The sequence below is a fragment of the Saccoglossus kowalevskii genome, chromosome 14 (assembly GCF_978046115.1).
Source record: "Saccoglossus kowalevskii chromosome 14, keSacKowa6.1, whole genome shotgun sequence".
In the NCBI taxonomy this organism is placed as follows: Eukaryota; Metazoa; Hemichordata; class Enteropneusta; family Harrimaniidae; genus Saccoglossus; species Saccoglossus kowalevskii.
In genome coordinates this window covers 24,279,726-24,298,339 of record NC_140654.1, presented here as the reverse complement: position 1 = coordinate 24,298,339, position 18,614 = coordinate 24,279,726, and the positions used below count along the sequence as shown (strand labels likewise).

General features: G+C 37.5%; 1 pseudogene; it reads right to left on the bottom strand.

Moving 5' to 3' along the window:
* Positions 1 to 1,171: 1,171 nt before the first annotated feature.
* Positions 1,172 to 18,537, bottom strand: LOC144352217 (beta,beta-carotene 15,15'-dioxygenase-like; annotated as a pseudogene).
* Between the last annotated feature and the right edge of the window lie 77 nt (positions 18,538 to 18,614).

Sequence of the window (18,614 nt, the reverse complement as noted above, 5' to 3'; positions counted from 1 at the left end):
GTATCGTCACCTGCGCGTGCGTCAGATGGCCATAGCGTGTCACTGTTTACAAACAAGCGTCTGCCCATGAGCCTATGCGTTTTTAGCGTGTGTTGTTATTCGTCGCTTGGGACTCAATTCCCACGCGTGCGCAGATGACGACCCTCCCGGTTTAACAATAATGAACTACTAGTAATCATTCTATTTAAAATGTCCACTGAGAAGTATGATTAGAATAAATGCATGTGTTTAATATTTGGTATGTAGTGTACTACATATGTTTGAAAACATTACCCACCATGTTTTAATGTATTACTGATGTCACGTTCAATGTGGTTTCCACACGCCGTCAATGTCCGCTATACATGTATATCTATGCGTTTTACGCAATATGACCTCTACCAATTTTAATACGCACGGTTATTTTTACTTGAAAACGTACTGCACAATGTGAAAAAAAAATGTCTGGCCGAAAGTCTGACTTCTGTGGAAAAGGTAAGTGTAAACTTTGAACATAGTTTTCGCTAAGAGAAATTTCCTAACATATCTGGTTGTCCCGTTTTCTAGCTTGAACGAATTCAATTTTCCACTCCTATCAATCAAATGACGCAAAGCACTTTCGCAACGTAGGTAAGGCGTACAGTAATTCACACTCCAAACACTCGCTTTCGTTTCCCTCGCGCCCAAAACAAATGGAATGGGATGAAGAGCGCCGCCAGTATTTTGAACGTACATCATTTATATATACGAAAATTAATACATAAAATGTAGCAGCATGTGAATACTTGACTGCACTGTGGTTGGACTGAACTTGTAAGTGAAATGTAAACGTAGATAGACTTGCTCAAAAAACTTGTCGTCGTGTTCAACGCTGCAATGCCGAGATTGACTTTTTGGAATTACTAGTATACCGCGCCGCACTGGTAAAACAAATTTCTTACTGCCGCCTAATTTTTTTAGTACATTTATTCATTGATGCCACCTGAACGAGGTGAACGATATTGTCCCTTGTTGTGTTGCTACTAGTCCGGTTATAGCCGAGAGTTACATATGTGATATACTAGTTAAGCATTTCCAGGCATATTGACTGAGTTCTGCCGATGATGGCGCACTTGTTTATCGGCGAACTCAGTAAATGGTATGGAGGTCAATGATGCTTCATCACACACCTGATTAAGAGGACGCACTCATGTTAAGTAGTATAAAGTGCATTCTGTATTTAAATCACGATCTGAACAAATATAACGAGAAACAAACACACAGATAACACGGCATGTGATGTACGCTTATAAGTCGAAGAACTGATGCCAGGATCTGTGATGTCCACTTTTTGCTGAATGAACTTGCTATGTAATCCAAATGGCATCAACTCTGGTGAAATCGCCCTGCCTATTTCCGTGAATGTTTTTCCATCCAGTATTACGACCATCCCTGTTTTCAAGAAGTAAATGTGTTAGAAATAATATACTTCATCCTATCACACTTGTACGTGTTTGAACACGGTATTGGTACATTGCTCCATTCAACTATTTTTAATATCTATTTTAGGTGTCAACTCATTAACATTAAGGCGGAATAATAATATATTATTACACTTCCGGCAAAGAAAACAATATATTTAATTGACGTGCTTGAAAGTGTTGGGGATTCACGATTTACGTCAAATTCAAACACACTGTTCATTAACGTCTGACGCAGCAGCAACGTGGCGTGTGACATTATCCAACGCAAACGAACGTACGTGCACAAATCTCGAATTACAAGCAGGAAAGCATGTAGTGAGGCAGTTCGGGATCGCACCGACCTCCGCGTAATCCTAGCAATAACCTCATAATAAATGCCTACCTGTAGCACTCTCTGTATCCAACACATTGGCAAGTATAACACCATCGTCTTCATCAACGGCACCAGGCGTAGACACAAAGATGGGTTCACCGGGCAATAAATTGTCATATGGACCCCAGTAAATAGCTTCCTTTGTTTCAACATTAAGCTGTTAAACGACAGGAAGGCATTTGAATCAGACATGGTATCATTGGATTACAAATTATGAGTCAAAGATAAAAGGTATCTCTTAAAGGCGGTGGTCGTCACGCTGCGCATGTGCGACAATTGTGTTGACAAACATTGATTTTCTCACAAGCCAGTGCGCTCTTCTAATGGAAATCATAAGTATGAGGTTTGACCTCAGTACGACTGGCACTAATTACCGCCGGTGAATCATTCGATACCTTCCAAACACCTAAAAATACCCCCATTAAAGCTTGGTATCATCTCAGTTTGCAAACGTTGATCTCCTCAACAGTCAAAGTCGCCATTTTTGTTTATATGAGACCCATATATCTCGCGCATGTATGTCGCGACCACTACTGCCCTTTAAACTCAGCTTGTGCGGGGAGTGTTTCAGTCACTAAAATGAAATTCATTCACGTAAATAAATGTTCTTGGCAATGAGGCAGATCCATATTAGTTTACTGTTTTCACTCATGTGTGTTTTTCAATCACTTAAACTAACTACAGAACCAAAGAATGAAAGGTGAATGTTTGATTTAAAAGATGGAGAAATTCTGAAAACAAAAATCCACTGCTTGGTTCATTTTAAAACATAGTTGAACTCCGGAGATAATGTCCTTTGTTATATAATATTATTCCTTTTATCATAGTTTGTTTCAGTATGAATATGCATTGTCATAATTAATTTTGAATACAAACAAGTTTTGAGGGTTGAACCAACAGTGGGGAATTAGTCTACCGAATGTCCTTAAAAGATGTAAATATCTTACAAAAAACATTGGTGCCTAATTTGTTTAATTATTTTAAGGGACATAATTCCCAGCTTTATTCAGAGTAATTCAGATATTTTAGTGTAAAAACAAATGCCTCACGGCAGAAAAAAGTGCTGCATTTAGACGTAGATTCGTAAAACATGCAAAATAAAAAAAAATCTTAGCTTGCTTTTGTCCAAGTATTTTTGACAAATATGAACTGCCTTATTATATTCATTGTGTGACTACTGTATTAAATGAAAAGTAAAAAAACAACCTCTATGAATAGCTATCATGTTGCAAGCTCTGCTTTGTATGCAAATCAACTTAAATAGTTAGTTGGTGTCCAGTGGAGAGCGAAGTCAACAGTACTGTTGCCTCCTGAGAATCCACATCTTCAAACACTGCAATCTTTGTTTTAAAGTGCGTTTTAAAATTAGTATTATCATTCTAATAGCTAAAACAAATTCCTGTGAATTTTCATTTATCGAATGAACTTGTCAAATACAGCCTACATATATTTTAGTACAATTTTCTTTTCAAAATGTTGATTCAAAGTTTTGCTTTTTATGTATTTTTTTTTTTTGATTTGATAACTTTGAACTAAGCAGATTTTCTATTAGCTTCAGATCTTGATTAAATTTTAGCACCTAGTTCATAGGAGTGCTTATATTGATTTCCTGAGATCTTGTTTCCTGTGAGGATTTTTATTGCTAATGCTAATGTGTATCAGACTGTGCAAACAATCTCTCCATGAGTTGGTTTTGAAACCCAGTATAGTATCCCCATGGGATTTTGGAGATACATTACCAATGATATTATTACGAGATAAATGATTTGCTTCATTGAACACAGACAACAATGCATATTTCCACTGAGAGCAGTGACCTTTGAATGTGTATCACCAGTCAAGTAGAAACAGTCAAAATATTTTACCAGATTTTCTCAATTTTTACATGACATTTTCATACAGGACATCTGTTGTTCAAACTCAGGGAAGACTTTATACTGATGAATAAGATGACCTTGGAATAAAATTAATAAAGTTATTGCGCACACAGTAACAATTATTAACGACGACGACAACAACAACAACAACGAAGACGACGACAACGCCGGACAAAAAAGATTTTCCCTCAATATACCTTTCCCGTCCATCTTTGATGACACGTGCAAGGTAATAAAACGACGAACGCGTATTCAGACGTATTCTGATGGACTTTTACGCGCTCCCAAAACCTTCAAATGGGCTATATTGTCCCGTTTGAATACTTTATTACCCACCTTGATTAGAGAGTTCGGTACTGGGTCAAATCCTACCATATATGCATATCTGTACGGTTTGGCATTATATAAATCATAGTTTATTGTAGAAAACTCAACCATTTGATAGCCTGATGGGTACAGATCAATTCTTTCAATAAGAGTCCAGTCTGACATATTGACAACAAAACGTTCTACAACAGTTCTCGATTCGCCCTGAAAATTAATAGCACATTTTATAAGGAAATATAAATATGCAGAATATGTTACAAAGAGATTCAACTAATAACAAAGCCTCTGTTGTCCTTGTTTTGGATTTTCTGTTCTAGAATTGCTATTAAGTCATCTGATGTTTTCAATGAGAAAATTGTTTCTGCAAGCTATGCTATAAAATGGTCACGCAGGTGATACACATCCAGACAAAGTTGACGGAAACATTTAAAAATGGGGGCACTAATGTGTAACGTTACACTCTTATTACTTTCTCATTTGAAGTGTGTGGGGTAAAATAGTTTGTTTTTGTTTTTCAGCTTTGTTTTGCAAATATTGATTCATATATTCCTGAATCTTAAGTTATAGAGTCGACGTGAACATTTTTATTGTGTTTCTCTTCACATATAACACTTTTTGCAAGAAGTTTTCAAATACAATGTGTTGATCATGGCTTGTGGTCGTGCAGAGTAACTTTGATTCATATTAAAGATGAAATATGGATGAATACTTTGGATTATAATTTAGTGAGTCAAAACTTCGAATTAGTTTGCCTGTGATCTATTTCATCAGCTCACTCATACCTCTAGTGTTACTGTGTTTGGTTTCTGTAGGATTGATATTACGCATGCGCGGTTCATTACTCCAACAAGCGGGAGCTCAGGAAACCACTGGGGAATGATATGGACATGTGTCACAGTGTAAGGCCTGCTTATTGAAATTAAGGGGGCCACTCACAGAACTCACACCAGACAGTGGGGTTTTCATTGCTAAAATGGGGTAGACAAGACAAAAGTACTAGAAATGAAATACACATACACCAAAATATCAAGTTAAAGGTCCTGGCTTTAATACTTCTCAAAATAATTACAAGAAACAAAGCACAGAAAATAAATTCACTAAAATAGGGGATTACCTAGGGAAGTGTGCATTGATGATAACTCGCAGTTCCAGGATGTAGAAATGGATGCACATCTTCCTAGGCAATCCCCTAATTTAATGACTTTATTCATTGTATTTTACACCTCAGCATGGATATTGTTATTGAACTTAAAGAGTTAGGTAGATAATTGGGGTATGAAGAGGAGGTCTAGCTCAATTTGTGAGGGCAGAGCGTAAGAAGAGAGAAAAAGAGCGTGAGGAGAGAGCAGAGAGACAATAGAGAGAGAGAGACAGGGTGAGAGAATAAGGAGAAAGAGAAAGAAAGACAGCATGAACTTGAGGTGTTGAGGTTGCGTGCTGAAGATAATGGCCAAAATGGAGGTGTAGAACAGTTGGCTCAGTACATTATTAGTTCTAAGTGTTTGATGAGACCAGGCACGAGATGGACTCATTTATTTTAAGGTTTGAGCGATTTGCGGCAACTCAGAAATGGCCACTTCATAGTTGGGTAATGGTCGATTTGACCAGTCTGAACCAAAGTCAGGCTGTTATATTTGCAGTGATCCAAGTCACACTGCTGTCAGTTGTCCTAAGCGTTATACAGGTCCCAAGCTTCAGGTTAAGTCATCTGCTATGTTGGCATGCGATCAGAATAATAAAGCTTCACGGGAAATCAGTGCTACATTTGTAGTTCATGAAACTAGAGATGCAAGTAGGCATCCATGTTTACAGGGAAGAGATAGATTTGAGTTGAAATGTTGCCATGAGCTGCCAATTATTAGTATTGCCAGTGTTGCACAAGCTAATAGGATGGTGAGTGGTATGCCTGTTGTTCAGGGCTGTATTGGTAGTACTGAGGTAGAGGACCTTCATGCTAGTGGATGTAGTTTAGTTGTAGAACGTAGAGAGTTGGTAGAGGATAATCAATTCACTGAGGAGAGTCGTATCTGTGTGATGATGGAGGGTACATGTCAGAAAGCCCCCAGTAGCTAGATTATATATAGATACACCCTACTATGCTGGTAAGGTCGAGGCACTGTGTATGAGGACCCCAGTGTATGATCTTATTATTGGTAATATTAGTGGAGCAAGGGAGCCCAAGGATCCTGATTTTGATTGGAAGCTAAGTTCAGCTCATGAGGTAGGGCATGATAAAGTCTGTTCATACTTCCTTATACTTCCTGAATTTAAGGAGTTGCATAGTAAGGTTGATACCAGTGGTGGTAAGACGCATATTACTGTTAATGCAGTGCGGGAGGCACAGTAGGCTAATTCCACATTAGAGCGTGCTAGGAAGTTAGTGAGTACAGGTGAGGAGTTGATCACAGGTCGTAGCAATCGGGCAAGGTTTGTGATGTACAAGGGACTGATGTATAGAGAGTTTCAGTGTTTCAGACGTCGAGTGCGTTCCCAATTAGTAGTAATTAGTACCATTGTGTGATCAAGTACTAGCACTTGCTCATGAGTCAGTCATGGCAGGTCATCTGGGTGCTAAGAAGACTACAGATAGAATAGCAACTCAGTTTTATTGGCCTGGTATGCAGGATGATGTTATTAGATAATTCAGGTCATGTTATACATGTCAGAAGACTACTCTTAGTTAGCAAGATATCATTAGGCGATATGCCTTTGATTAAATTTCCATTTCAAATGATAGCTATGGATCTGATTGATCCGATCAGTCCAGCGACTGAGAGGTATTTTGACTCACTGGTGTTTGCCTATAGAAAAGCTCCTCAGGAGAGTTTGGGGTTTTCACCATTTGATCTTATTTATGGTAGAACAGTGGAGGCCCAATGATGATTTTAAGTGAGTTGTGGACAAAGGAGGCCACTGCTATAGAGGCGAAAACTACATACCAGTGTATCCTTGATTTGCGTAATCGCCTTGAAGAGACATGTAAATTGGCTCAAGCTGAGTTAGCTAAGGTAAAGGTTAGATACGAAAAGTATTATGATAGGAAGGCCAGGCATAGGAAGTTCCAACCTGGTGACAAAGTGTTAGTGTTACTTCCCACTATAAGTTGTTGATGCAATGACCGGGATCATATGTAATTAAAGATAGATTGGTTATGGTGGATTACAGAATGAATGTGAAAGGCAAGGTGACAATTTATCATCCTAACTTGTTAAAAGCATATTATGAAAGGGACAAAATGAATGACTAGAATGTGGTTACAGGGGTGATGAACTGTATGTGCACTGGAGTTGTTGAATATGATACTGCTGACAGTGACACAGTACTATGTGATAGTGATGAATTAGGGTCTGTGCCAATTAAGTGCAAGGAAACAATTATTGATTGCCATGTTGACCAACATAGAGAGATTGATGGAGTTATGAGGAAATTTTCTGATGTTCTCAGTGATTGTCCTGGAAAGTCTAAAATCGGTGAGCATGATAGTAAATTGGTAACATCCAAACCAGTCAGGTCAAAACCATACCATTCGCAATGACAGATACAGTGAGGTCAGAGGTTAAGAGTATGTTAGAGATGGGTATAATTGAACCAACAAATTAACCTTATGCCACACCAATTGTTTGGTAAATACGAAAGGAGGGGTGTTAGTTTTAATATTGATTTTCGCAAACTCAATCGAATTACAGTGTTCGATGCAGAACCAATGCCATCACCTAAAAGAGGGTCGGTACTTCACCAAAATTTATCTAACTAAGGGGTACTGGCAGATCACCATGAGTGAGGGGGCTAAAGAAAAGCTAGCCTTTCTCACACCTAATGGTTTATTTCAGTTTCGACACATGCCTTTCGGGCTTGTTTATTGTCACCAGGTAGGTGACTGTATTTTGCAAGTATTGCCAGATAGTAACCATACAGCATGAAGCCAGACTTGAAACAGTAAAGCAAGTAAGGACAGACTGAGGACAGTTGTGGTCTATCATTTCAACTTAGAATCCCGTGTGTTGCTGCTACGATATTGCGAGACAAGTGATACAAGCTAAAACCATCATTTTGTGAGACTTGTATGAACTGCTCTGCGATCTCTTGCTTTCAGCGGTACCCTCCAGAATAACAGCGTTCCTCTGCAAGCAGGACTCCTGTATTTCTTTGTCGTTGTGTTGCGGAAGCCATTGACGGTCATTCATTTCTACATCCCGGAACTGTGAGTTATCACCAATGCACACTTACCTGGGCAATCCCCTATTTTAGTGACTTGATTCATTGTATTTTTCTGTGCTTTATTTATTGTAATTATTTTGAGAGGTATTAAAGCCAGGAGCTATAAATGGATATTTTGATGTGTATTTCATTCTCAGTACTATTGTCTTGTCTACCCCATTCTACCGGTGATGGAACCCCCCTGTCCAGTGTAAGTTCTGTGGGTGGCCATCTCAATTGCAATAAGCAGGCCTTACACTGTGACAGCAAGAACTCATACTCACTGGGCCTTCTACGAAATCCTTCGTGTTCATATGATGGTATACATCCCAGTTATACGTCAGCATATCAAGGTACATTTTTCCGTCCAGTTCATAAGAGTTTAGCTTTTGAAAAATCAGTAAATGTCATCAACGAATAAAGTGAACAGGCCTTAGACGGAAATGGCCGCTGAGATCACGTTGAGAGATAGTCACGAGACTTGTTTTCACACCCTAAATAGTATTTCATTCTCCCCAATCACAAAATTTCACTGTTCCAGCTACCCTTGTTACAAGATCAATTTTACAGTGGGTGTGACGACGTGGACGAGGGGAGGGTGAAACTCTATGTAAGGGGCAAAAACAAGTCTCGTGGCTCTTTCAATTCAAACGCGATCTCGGCGGCCATTTTTGTCTAAGGTCTACTAAAATTGCTATGGGCTATTTCATTTATATGGTTAGTAGTCGTCATATAATGTATTAAATGACATGAATACATACATTAACAACTACATGTTGAAGATAACGTTCAAATCACTTCACATGGAAAAAACAAATAGCTTGCAATTAGTCTCGCCCTTTATTCACTTACTTACATACATTTTGCTTTATTTGGTTGTTCGCCAATTCGAATAAAGCACGTATTTTTAGCTCGATTCCTCATATATGTATACATAATTGTGAATTATATTCAGAAATAAACAACAACGTTAAATTTTCTTAAAAAGGTATGTTGTGTCTAGATAACGAGGGTTTTAGTAGTCATTGTGCGTGCATTTCTTGGAGGGATTAATTCATGATCATTTTTCTTGTAGCGGACATGCATATCCTTGCAGTATATATACATACCAGGAATGCCATATTATATGAATAATTACGTAAGAGTAATGTATGTACCTGGTGGGTAATAAACAATCCCTCTGGTGTTGAAAACTCTCCAACGACTTCATTGGTGTCTCTACTAATCACAACAAATCGAGTTGGTAGATCCGTTGTGAAATTATAATTGTATAGGAAGAATGGCATGATTGGATCGTCTGATTCAGTTACTGAAATGAAAATACAGCAATCGTGTACAGAATGTCTGTATTCACCCAGTCCACAAGCTGCCGTGGGGTTAAAGGCCATATTCAAATATATGAAAAATTATAATAATATGTGTTCGTAAACTGGGTTACGTAACACTATTTTTCGACTGAACATTAACTTTTATATGCCGATATTATTGTGGAATGCGAATGCCGTGACTATTAACGTTAACAATAAATGGTACGTACCATTAACTGTAATCAAGTGTGTGTGTCAATATGTAAAATCCAATCTCAAATTCAATAATGCACCCCTATCAGCTATCAGATACCTACCGAAGGTCTTGCAAACATCCAATATAAACGTACTTGTTGGTATAACGAAATAATGTTCTGTTAAGCAAAATGAATGAAGGTAGCCTCCAGGGAGTTCATACTCGGGATAGTTGTCATCAACACACTGACTTAAATTGAATGGTCCTCCATCAAGATATTGTGCAATAGTTATTCTTTCATCGTCTTCTATTTTATAAAGTACTCTCCTGTGGGTAATATAATATTATATTCATATTGACGGGCCACAATGATGGAAATGGCGTGCGCCTATCTTACTAGTTGGAAATGCAAGTCAACCCCAAACTGTGTAATTCTGTCAAATTTACCTATAGGAACCACAAACTGTTTTGTATTAAGTACGCAACATGTTCACAAAATGACCGTCAAGTTACAAACAAAAGAAATACAGAGTTCTTTATTTGGATTTTATTCTGACCTCGACGACGATAAAATAGAGTTTTGTCCCACTGTACACGCTGACAGTTTACAAACAAGCTAATCCTTCAAGTGTCTCTGATAAGACAACTAATAAAACGGTTTTCATGGTGAAACAAAATGGCCGATGTTTGAAAAAAAATTGCTATGTCAGAGTGCGACACTGAGTGGCAGATTTTTCTTTGCCTCGTCTGTCAACGCTTTCTTTCTTTTCTTCGCCATTGCGTTAGAAAAAAATTGTATTAGTAAAATAGAATATTGACTTGGAAAATAAAACGATTTAAAAGAAAGTTGTGCAAAGTTACAGTACTCCTTTCGCACAACCTCCCGCCCGCTTCCGCTTTCCAATCACCTTTATCTCTCGCCTTTGCGACCGCTTGTTGAACTCGACCGGACAATTTCCGCTTTATTTTTGACCGCGCAAACCGCGAAATATCACCGCCCACCTGCTCGCTCGCGCGCATTTAAAATTCGGACTAACAGAATAATTTCCGAGGTTCACATTGTCTTATAATTGTCTTTCTGTTTTTTATAGATGTTGAACAGCTGACAAAAGTTCAAATACTTTTTGTTTTAACTATCTATAATTATATGCACGCAACCTGAACCTTTGACCTCGATTTGGCTTGGACTGAATATTTTATTTTAAACAATATTCTGACGTGAAATACAAAATGTATTTCAACACAAGTACGACATGGTTCTTTCCTGATTGTTGAGTCTTCGCAATGTGTTTTGTATAATTATTGTTGTTTTCCCCCGATGCTGAAGGACCGTAAAGCTAAATGGCAGTTACATGCATGGGGCTGAGTGAAAGAAAATATTTCTAAGCTTAAAATAAAACCTAATATTACACCTCTTTGTGTATTTGTTAATTTTACATATGTTTGTCATGACAGTATGTTTGTAAATATCTAGAAAAATCTCGTCTTTCGTTGATAATTTCGATTGTTTGTTTGGAATGTCGATCTCCGTTAGTTTCTCCATACTGAGTTCAGGTAGGGCGTCGATCAACACCGTGACAATCAGCCGAGAGAAGACAAACATTGACCGTAATTCATGGGGATCATGTCCGTAATTTGTGGGCTGAAACCCCAAATAATTAAACAAGTATTATTATTTTAATATATATTTTATTTTACATCGCAAAACTAAACTATGCCCAAAACAGAGCTAGAGTTGTTCGCGGTGAAACAATCGCATTGAAGACGATGCAACTTCAACTAGCCATTTCTTACCTTGAAATAAAAAAAATAAAAATTCGAAGAGCATCAGGGAAAATATTAATAATCATCCTTATCAATCGCTTGCTTTATTTTATTCGAATCCATGAAATTCACGATTTTTTTTTTACATTTGTTGGCAACTTCCGCGCTAACAAAAAATTGAAAATGTGGGTGTGGTTATCTTGCGAAGTCCTGTTGATAATACGGACAAATATGGTTCTGTGACTCAGGTCGTGCTCCGATCAGGTGACTCTCAGCCAATCAATGATGTTGTAACAAAGCATATTTGACGCTAATTGAAGGGTCGTCGTACCATCCAATCTCCGGCGTCGATTCACGTAGTTTTTTGTGCTGTGACAGGCTTCAAAATTATTCGCTGAAAAACATATATTTTGACAAACTGATGGAATTTGACCTTAGTTCAAAAAGAAAATACTAGGCTAAGATACATTAGAGTTCACGCGAATCAGTTTTCTCTGCAAGTTGTGAAATAAAGTAAACCAGAGTAGGGTCGATGATTTTCAGCCTTGAAAGACTTCCGTGTGAATCCTGAGTTTCGAATTGTTCATCGACTGGCCACCAAATAGTTATGGCTATAACTAAATTTGACACGTTTTTCTTTTAAGCCCAATGAATTATTCATACATGTCAAGCTCTGTTCGATTTTTTCAGGGCATATGGCCGTTTTTAGTCGAAAATATTTTTTGTGGGAACACTTTTACGGTACGCATACGGTATAGACCGAACTCATTCAATGATCGTGACTTAATTTTAAAAATTGAATGTCAAATTTTACCAGACGTGGACCGATGTAGATTCGGTATCGTTATTTTTGAAATTAATCACTAACATTTCCTCGTTTCTCTGCTCTGTCAAAAGGAGTTACCTAGGATTTTTTCACGTAACTGTCTCATTAAAATTAAAAAAAAATATTACAACTAGAACAAGCACCCAAAACACGTAACAAGAGGTCCCAGTTCAGTTGCTTTCACGATACAAATGTAATACAACTATTAGTCTAAGATTTGAAGTGTCGTTCAGAATGTAATAATAGTTAATACTAGTTGTATGTTCACACTTTACTATCAAAACCACCATTTTGACCACCCATGTGCCAGTGATCAATCAGTGTTTGGGCGAGCGGTCAATGTTTTCAATGAGCGAGCGAGCGAAAAAAAAACGCGATTAAAATGCGGTCGGTTTCCGGTCGGACAAGACCGCGTGGTCGGAAATTAAGCGATAAACGGTCGATGTAAAAGCGGAAGGTTGGGCGAAATGAGTACTGTATGACCATGTTTCTCGGACGAAGTCTCGACTGACAATAATGCTGACAATGGACGTTAGATAAACACGCATTGTTTGCAACTGGAAGCTTATCACCCGTTATATCAGAATCGTCAACAACAGAGTATACAGATAAGATGTTATCATTTAAACCCTTTCAAAGATAAACATTATGCAAATATCCACGAAACGCCAGTTGTAGTCTTTTCTGCTAGTGTTTTAAAACACTAATTTGAGCAACGTTATTTCGCAGTTTCGATCTTTTGTAAACCTGGGGTGATGTATCAAGGTCTAAAGTAACCGTTTTATCAATTTTTGAAAAATCAAGAAAAAAGTGAAAATTTCCCTTCTCGCTACCTTAACAGAGGCGTGCATTTGCATATTGGTAATGTTAACGATTGTGATTATATATAATAATGACGTCATAATGACTGAATGAGTATTGACCAATCATTGCACAGAAGATGATGTGGCGTGATATGTGTTATAAATATATATGGTAAAATACTCAACCAAATTCGTAGCTCTATTGAGCAATAGTATAACTTTCTTGAGACATGGTTTTAATTAACTTACCAAGCATTCACTTCTTCGCCATTGCTGAGATCAAACATAAACGCAGAGCTATATACGGTGACGCCATTGGCATCATAATGTTCGTGTGCTGGATTATTTATGTTCGTCATGTACGGCGGAAAGCCTAAGTTTTCATCTGTGAAAGGATAGTATCCTTTTGTCTCCAGTGTTTCCAGGTCTATCCAGACACCTTTGAATTTGAATACAAATGTATGTTAATATTGATATCGATTTATCACAGATTAGAAGAAATTGTTACTAAACGTATTGTCCACGTTAAATATGTAAATTAGGCATCTTAAGTCGGCACAGTCGTTGCACTGCGCAGGTTATATTTGAGTCTCATGCAAAACAATTCAGTGATTCTACGTTAGGAGTAGACGTGACCTCGATCTGCGTGTAACATTTGCATATGGCATTCAGTTTCGACTAACCAGCTATGCCCTCTGCCATCGCTTCAACGTTATCTCCAATTTTCCAGAAGGCAACATTTGGATTATCCTTTATGTAATCATCAAAGCTTGACCATTTCTTGTACTGCTCCTGGTCCTATGTTAAATGGAAGACGTTGAGGGCGTGTCTACTGCGTTGCGCTGTGCTGCGTTGCGTTGCGTTGCGTAACATATGTCATGTTTTTAATTGAGAATTTTTTTTCAATATCACTTACAATACTCGTTTGGTGGAATAATGAATTATGCGAATTTTTATTGGTACGTACTAATAATCAAAATAGGCATGCTGGTTATTTCGTGAAATTAGACTATTTTGTTAGAAATATGAACAACATTTTGTCCTTTCCATGCAACAATATTGTTTTCCTTTACATACAGCATCGAACAAAAAAATTAATTAATAAAGCGTTACCACTGGCTTACCGTTAATGTGTATACATTGTCCCATGCAACTTTAGATCTGTCCATATCCCTCTCGTAATAGTCCCAAACTTTGTATGAATGAGTTAGATAGAACCTAGTGATACGTAAAGGTAATTAGATCATGTTTATGATTGTTTTGGTCAGTATCTTGTAAACACATGAGACCAAATGCCGAGAGGGTTTATAAGCTGCTGATACGATTCGCTGACGTAATCCAAGAGAAGAACGATAACATTAGATTCAGAAAAAAATTGTTAAGGACGTTGAATACAGAATGGTCTATTATTTTTCGCCTCTTTTCAAATCCACAGCGTGTAAGTTCAAACTTAAAGGCCGGTATACGAGGCGCGGAATGTAAATTTATTATTTTTTGTATACTAGAAGAAAACGTACTAATAATTCAAAATTACGTACGTATTGGAGGCCGTGGCGTGTGTGTTTTAAAATGATGTGTGCATTTAAAAAAAACGGCGTGACTATGCGTTTTAATGGTATGTGCTTTAAAAAAATCATGTGTGTATATTAAATGGCGTGGGTGTTTTAAAAAACGTGTGTTTTAAAAATGACATGTGTGTTTTTAAAAATGGCGTGTGTTAAAAATTACGTGTGTGTTTAAAAATGACGTGTGTGTTTAAAAACGACGTCTGTGTTTTTAAAAATGGCGTGTGTTTAAAAACGACGTGTGTGTTTTTAAAAATGGCGTGTGTTTAAAAACGACGTGCGTGTTAAAAAATGACGTGTGTGTTTTTAAAAATGGCGTGTGTTAAAAATGTCGTGTGTGTTTAAAAATGACGTGTGTGTTTAAAAACGACGTGTGTGTTTTTAAAAATGACGTGTGTTTAAAAACGACGTGTGTGTTTTTAAAAATGGCGTGTGTTTAAAAATGACGTGTGTGTTTAAAAATGACGTGTGTGTTTAAAAGTGACGTGTGTGTTTTTTAAAATGACGTGTGTGTTAAAAACGACGTGTGTATTAAAAAATTACGTGTGTGTTTTTAAAAATGGCGTGTGTGAGGTCGAATGAAAATTTCGTGTGTGTAAAAAGAAAAAAAAACGCGTGCATTAACTTATTTACGCCTGTGGGGGCGCTGTTTTGAATGATTTTTTTTTTCGTGTGTGTGCAAAAAAACGCGTGCGTTAACCTTTTTACGCCTGTGGGGGCGCTATTTGAGAGATTTATTTCGTTTGTGTGTTAAAAAAATCGCGTGCATTAACCTATTCACGCCAGTGGAGGCGTCGTCTCAAGTGGTAGCCATTTTCGTTTGTGGATTTCTATAGCGTCAATAAGATACGTAAAAAGGAACTTGTCCAGCACGAACGTTTTATTCATTTTGCCCTATAAATTTACCGACACTGTGTATAACTCAGAGACCTGGTGATTTATTTGTGTGGTTGGTTGCTGAAGACAATGTGTGGACGTCTGGTACAATGGGGCAGAAGAAAGTACTCATACTGGTCTCACAGGCGTTCGGAACGTTTCTTGGATAATAAAAAATGACCTAAAGTAGGCTCGGCATATTTAGTCAGTCGCCGGTACATTTGCCTACCACTCATATAAAAAAAATCGATCGATTGTTTCTACCGATATCATGCTTGAGTTGTGTGAAGTTTCGAAATACAATTTTGAAAATCGTGTTATTTTCGGACAATTTTGGTGTCATGGTGTAAACGCTTTCCTACATTGTGTTATCATATGAGTAGTAGGCGAATGTACCAGCGACTGATTAACTATGCCGACCCTACTTTAGGTCATCCAAGAAACGTTCCGAGCGCCTGTGAGACCAGTATGAGTACTTTGTTCTGCCCCATTGTACCAGACGTCCAAGCATTGTCTTCAGCAACCAACCACACAAATAAATCACCAGGTCTCTGAGGTATACACAGTGTCGGTAAATTTATAGGGCAAAATGAATAAAACGTTCGTGCTGGACAAGTTCCTTTTTATTTCCTTATTGACGTTATAGAAATTTTATTTTCTTTATTGACGTTATAGAAATTTTATTTTCTTTATTGACGTTATAAAAATTCACAAACGAAAATGGCTACCACTTGAGAGGACGCCTCCACGGGCGTGAATAGGTTAATGCACGCGATTTTTTTAACACACAAACGAAATAAATCTCTCAAATAGCGCCACCACAGGCGCAAAAGAGTTAACGCACGCGTTTTTTTGCACACACACACGAAAAAAAAATCTATTCAAAACAGCGCCCCCACAGGCGTAAATAAGTTAATGCACGCGTTTTTTTCTTTTTACACACACGAAATTTTCATTCGACCTCACACACGCCATTTTTAAAAACACACACGTCATTTTTTAACATACACGTCGTTTTTAACACACACGTCATTTTTAAAAACACACACGTCATTTTTAAACACACACGTCATTTTTAAACACACACGTCATTTTTAAACACACGCCATTTTTAAAAACACACACGTCATTTTTTAACACGCACGTCGTTTTTAAACACACGCCATTTTTAAAAACACACACGTCGTTTTTAAACACACGCATCGTTTTTACACACACGTTATGTTTTTAAACACACATTATTTTTAAAACACACATTATTTTTAAAATACACATGTCCTTTTAAACACACACGTTTTTTTTTAAATACACATAATTGTAAAACACACACGTCATTTTAAGACACACATCATTTTTAATTCACGCGTCATTTTAAAAACACACGTTTTTTAAAACACCTACGCCATTTAATATACACACATGATTTTTTAAAGCACATACCATTAAAACGCACAGTCGCGTCGTTTTTTTAAAAATGCACACATCATTTTAAAATACACACGCCACGGCCTCCAATACGTACGTAATTTTGAATTATTAGTACGTTTTCTTCTAGTATACAAAAAATAATAAATTTACATTCCGCGCCTCGTACGGTAGTCGTCGCTCCGCGTCCTGTTTGATATGGGACTCATAGCGACGTATACAACGCGTGTAAAATACATTGTTTATTTACATGAAATTCGAACACGCGCTGCGCGACGGCCACCGCGCTTTAAATATGATGTCTACAAGATTCCTTTATAAATGCGATGTATATACAAGCATATAAAAAGAGTCAGTGCGGATTTAGAGAAGTAAACAAATATGACAACATTGGCAACACATTAGCACGAGACGCGGAGTTATTAGTATCATTGGTCGGCAGAACAAACACAGTAAGGACTTCACTGATTGGCTCTTTCGTTAGGTATCATAGTTGCGTATCCAAACGTGGAAGATTTCTCAAATATGAACGAGCTAACCTGGTGCCGAATTCTGTTTAACCGCCACTTATTTTGAATGACGAAACTGTTCCCAGTCCATCGAAGGTGTGAGTAATCTTCGCTCCTCGCTCAGTGTTGCTTTGATTGCCGTACGTACCACCAGTCTGATGGAGAAAATACCCTGTATAAAATAATAGAAGTTGTGTATGAAGAGCGGGTAAGGCCAGACTTTTTGAGGAGGGCGGAAAAAATAAAATTAATTCTTTTTTTTTTCAATTAGATTTTTGTGATTCTCAAAGAATTGTAAGTGAGATCATTGATCGAAAAGAAGAAATGAAATAAAATTTTATTCCACGTGTAATCTTGTTTCTCATCTGCGCGAGATTTCGGTACTTTGATCACGATACTCCCACGAAAATGCAACTTGGATTTGTTATGCGGCGGGCGGAAAAAAATGGAGATAAAAATAATGTTTTTTTAGTAATTGTTTGCACTTACAATTTGGCGGGCGCGAGAAATTACTCTGAAATAAAATTTTATTTTTATTTCATTTTCGACTCCTGATCATTCGGCGGGTTCGCGAAACAAGGGATAACAAAAGTCTGGCCTAAGTTTGATAGTGTCGGTATAATATCGCCCTCTATCGACGAAGTGCTTCTATGACTGGTGAAAATGTTGTTTATAACAAATTTGTTTGGTTGTGTAGTTGTCTTTTTATAATATAGTAGATTATAGATCTAAACTCTATCGACGCAGTGATTGGTCTTTTTTGCATTCATCCAAGCGCTAAAAACAGATCGTAAACAGAGGGCGCTGAATTCGGATAATGTAACAATGCATCGCGACAATTATATCGAACGATCAATGTTTCGTCGGTTTACCTTCAATCCATTCTGGGATCTCTCCTTCGACGTCAGTCAGCTTGTAAGAACGTTCTCTTTCGATAGTACCAAAATAGGTTTCCTGGAGATTGTCAGGTGTCTCCCATCCCCACGTTAAAATGAAAATGTTGAACAGCACAATAATTCTTGTAACTTGAAGTACTCGCTGTGATGTCATTCTGTTGATATGAACATAACATGCAAGGGTACTTCATACTCGATTTTGTTATTTTATGAGTGGTAGCTCGACCACAT